The following is a 5,215-nucleotide window of genomic DNA, read 5'->3' on the forward strand; positions in this document are numbered from 1 at the left end:
ATCTGAATGTAATTTCTCAAAGCGAGCATCAAACTTATATAGTCATTACAGAAGAAAACAGGGGAGTTAGGTGATACATCAGCCAAGATACATTGAGGTCATCTGTTGCATAATGACTCTTTACACAGAACAGAAAAATGCATACATAAAAGCTACAGGAACCAGGCAGTGGTTACAACTGAGATAAAATCAGCCCTATCTAAAGTCAGCTTATTCTTAGGAGCAAGGTGCAAGGGCTTCATGCTCCAGGTACAACAGCTTCACTCCCTAGCCACAATTCTAGTCTATTGTATAACCCACCACCAGGGGTCCCTTAGTAAACAACTAATTATGCTATTCTTCTGGGCTTTGTGAGGTTCTGTTCTTGCTAACACTTCTGTGAATAAGTTGATACTCTAGTTCCTTCTTAAACCACAACCCATCTTCTTCCTAGACCATTGTAAATTCCTGCATATGGGGGTGACTCAGCTGTTATTCTAAGTGTTTGTGGGAAACCTCCATTTACCAGATGAACCCACCAACTTTCTTCTATTTTGTAATGTATTCTGCCATACATGACTGTAATGAGAATTCTAAGTTTACTTTGTTGAACTTGCCCTGAGATTTCTAACTCTTATCCAGTAAACTGCAATGCCTGATTTCTTTCACTATCTTTCAATGCTGAAGGCATTTTGTCTGAATAAGTGGCATTCTTACAAAATTCCAAGCCCAAGGCCAGCTCAACAATTGATTAGGACGTTGGGATACCGGTCGAGACCAGGAAACAATGTCCAATCTAATTTGGCTATTTGTCAAATCATTCCTTGGGGGCACCTATAATAAAACAATACTGGAAGAAAGTATGCAAAATCCTCTACCAACTATTGCAATGACAAATCTGGACCACATCTGTGTTACGGGAAGTCAAGGATCTCCAGGAAACATATTCCATGAAACTTTTTGCCTCGGGACTCTGGCCAAGCTTTTGGACTTGTCACTCAGACTTCACTGGAGTGGGTGTGGCACTATTTCACTGAAGATATAGATACAGATGGTAAGGACTCTAACCCATGCTAGCCTGCTAAAAGTAATGGCAGTGGCGTGGATCAGGGACACAAGAAATTTACAATTCTAGTATGTTTTACTGTTTACAATTCCAGTATGTTTTACTGTTGTTCCTCATAGTTTTTTGTTTTTATTGTTGTTGGTTGGTTGGTTGTTTATTTCCATGTATTTCTAGGAAGTATGTATTCATTGATCTGTGTACATTAGAAATAATCAAGTATTATCAAGTGTTTTTAAGTAAAAATGGGGAAAACAGCATACACATGTATGATTTTTTTCCCCATTATTGTTTTTGTTTCATGTACCTAGGAGGCTCCTCAGATATAATTCTGTAACACTAAAATGAATGACAGAAGCTTAATCAATAGCCAGTTTCTGTTCCTACCTGTCATGTCTCTGTCTTTCATGAGATCATGTCCCACCACCTACAGGGCAGGTGGCAAACATCCGCATCTCTAATTTCAACACATCTACAAACAGCTGACAAACATCCACATCTCTAATTTCAACATATCTACCACCTTTATCTGTCTTCTGAATACACGAGAAATGCATAGGATATATAGACAAAAAGAAAGACAGGCAAGCAACCTCCTCCCTCCCCACACAAAATAAATAATAAAGTTAGGTCATCGGGCAGGTTGGCCAGTGTTGGACTCCAGGACTGCGTATACCACTGAACTGATAGATTAGCGTCACAATTCAGGTTCCAGAGGTGAACTGTGACATTGAATTAAGATCCTATAGAGTTTTTATGCCTTAAATCCACAACCATCTGTGCCAAGTTTTTCCACCAATCTGGAATAGGGGTAGGGGAATTCCTTACAAACATGTCTTTGATGTATACTTATCCTGTTCCCATTACTTTGTATATTCAACTGTGGCAGGGAACTTGCCTTGTCTAAAATGCATGTCTTCATTCACCAACCAGAATGTCATTTACCTAGGTACATGACTCTTTCTGCCAAGTAGGATGCCAGTTTCCAAGGAGGTCTTGGGAACTTAAATTTTACTCAAAATGAAAATCTTATACCAAATCGTTCCTTATATTGTTTCAAGTGTGTCTCTTATGTTGGGGTCCATCCCAGGATCAGGTTTTAAAGAAAATACGATTAAAAACTCATACATAGGTACAGGAAATGCTGCTGGACATTTGGTTCAGGTCCAAGCTTATTGTGGGTAACTGCACAAAGCAGTTCTACTGATTTCTATCATGACTGATTTCCCAGGGCACAGAACCTAACAAAATATGTAATCAACTTGGGCATGAGAATGTTTCCTAGAAACAGCAGAAACAACACATGATAGTATTTCCTTATAATACTAATACCAACCCAAAATAGCAGGCTACTCAGGTAACAGTTACCTTGGCCTTAACATTTTATCTAGGCCTTAACATTCCATCTAAGCCTTAGTATTTCACCTAGACATTAACAGCCAGCAGCTTTGCCCTCTGAGCCACCTCACTGCAATGGAAATTTTATATTGAATTGCTACTACAGAATTGCTTTTTTGCTCATCCTTTGATGATTCCTCTACTTGTTTTTCTTTTCCCATGCATGCATGCATATATGTATATATGGATGGATATCTTTTTCTGTATTCATTTATTTAGTAGAGGCAAAGTCTCTCTACATGGTGGCAAAACATACGAGGCAGATCATGCTGGCCTCTCACTCTTTCCTCTCCTACTGTATCCCCAGTGCTGATATTAAAGGCGTGCATCACCATGCCAACTTCTGGAGGATCTAGCTTAACATTACAAACTCCATTTTGCTTTTAGACTCCTATTATGATTAACTTGCCCTCTGAATGAACTCAGCTACTAGAAAAACTCCAACTTGTTCCAGGCAACAGTCCCAATTCTCCTGGTCAAATAGCCTTTCCACTCCTAACAACAACCAATTAGTTCTTAAGGGGAAAGTACCTAATGCCTAAAGTAGATTGATTTAGCTAGCAGCCATTGTTCATACAAAGCTGAAATCATTAATAGCCAATAGAAGTACACCAAGAAAATGTTAACCAACCATTTAACTACCAAGTTGAAAAGTCTCTCATCCTGATACCATAATAAAAGGCAAGGCTGTTATCAGCACAGTCCCTTGCACACAATCTGCTGTGCTGGAGAGGGTCTGAGATCCAGATTAAATGAAGACTCTTTGCTTTGCAAATGCATTGGACTCCTGGTGGATTTTTGTGGTCTGTAGGAACCTTGTGATCTGGACATAACATCTCAAGGCTCCATTGATATCCCCATGACAGCCCCCACCAGGACCCTGACCGTTGTGCCATTAATAGAAGACAGAATCCCCCTTGTTTTTTGGAAAAAACCCAACAGATCTTACTCTCCACATGGCAAGTAGCCATCATCTCAATTTTGCTTTTCATATTGTATACTGATGGGTATTATTTGTCTGTGGACTTTGTTCATTTGTTTGTGGGATTTTTGTCTGTTTTAATGTACAATATTTTTATTTTTGAATTAAAAATAATGGGAAAGAGCAGACATGTACTCTGACAACCAGCCTGGGTTTAAGGGGGATGCTCCTGAAAAGCCATCTGGGAGAACTTACTAGTTCTCATTTGATTTCCCAAACTGATATGGTTCTGTGGGTCTTCTATTCACAGGAAGGAAGAACACCCAAAATTTCTTTGTGGCTGTTAGTTTTTGTTTAAATGGCAGTCAGTCTCCTTTTCTCTGGTGCACAGAGGGAGAGACCATCTGAAGCAGCTTTTCTGTTTGCTTTGTTTTTCCTGGGAACATTGCTCTTTGGTTGTCTTTGTATATTTTGTTCATAATATTTTGTCCGCACGTATAAGTTATTGTTTGATTCCTAAGGATGGGGAAGACAGCCAGCTCCTCTCTACTGGATTTAGTCTAGTTACATTTCAAGAACTTCAGGTACCTGGTGGAGATCTAAGATTATAGAATTGGAAAAGTTAAACATCTTTTAAGGTATCTTTAACTTCTGAACCATAGAACATCTGACTCCTGGGAACCAGCAGGATCCAGGGACACAGGAACTCCACCCAACCAGTGGCATGGTTTCCTTCTGGTCTGGGCCTGTGCCTTGGACAGACCTTGGGCACAAACTCCACAGCCAATACCACAACACCCAGAGCAAGCTCTACTCCCAAGTGCTCTAACATGCTCAGGATCAGAATATCAAAGGACCCCAGAAGCATGGTCACACTAGGATCTCTGGGTCCTAGAGGCAGTGTGACTCCCAGGAGCTCTGACACATACAGGATCTCAGGATTAAAGGATCACAGAATCATAGGATCAGAGATAGCTTGACTCTGAGGAGCTCTGACACACCAGGGTCACAGAAAGGACAGGCTTCTGTAGACACAGTGAAGGCAGGTAGCAGTAGAGATAACTGGACAGTGTTAAGCAAGTGAAAGAACATAAGCAACAGAAAACAAGGTTACTTGGCATCATCAGAACTCAATTCTCCTGCCATAGCAAGCCCAGGATATACCATCACACTGGAAAAGCAAGATTCATACCTAAAATCACTTCTCAAGATGATAATAGAGGACTTTAAGAAGGACATAAATAAGTCCCTTGAAGAAATATAGGAGAACACAGGTAAACAGGTAGAAGCCCTTAAAGAGACACAAAAATCCCTTAAAGAATTGCAGGAAAACACAATCAAACAGGTGAAGGAAATGAAAAAAAAAACATCCAGAATGTAAAACAAGAGAGAGAAACAAGAAATCATGAAGGAGGACAACTCTGGAGTTAGAAAATCTAGAAAAAAACATCAGGAGTCATAGATGTAAGCATCACCAACAGAATACAAGAGACAGAAGAGGGAATCTCAGATACAGAAGATACCATAGAAAACATTGACACAATAGTCAAAGAAAATACCAAAAGCTAAAAGCTCCTAACCCAAAACATCCGGGAAATCCAGGACACAATGAGAAGACCAAACCTAAGGATAATAGGTATAGAAGAGAGTGAAGATTCTCAACTTAATGGGCCAGTAAATATCATCAACAAAATTATAGAAGAAAACTTCCCTAACCTAAAGAAAGAGATGTCCATAAACATACAAGAAGGCTACAGAACTCCAAATAGATTGAATTAGAAAAGAAATTCTTACCATCACATAATAATCAAAACACCAAATGCACTAAACAAAGAAAGAATATTAAAAGCATT

Source organism: Mus pahari, chromosome 9 (assembly GCF_900095145.1).
Source record: "Mus pahari chromosome 9, PAHARI_EIJ_v1.1, whole genome shotgun sequence".
In the NCBI taxonomy this organism is placed as follows: domain Eukaryota; kingdom Metazoa; phylum Chordata; class Mammalia; order Rodentia; family Muridae; genus Mus; species Mus pahari.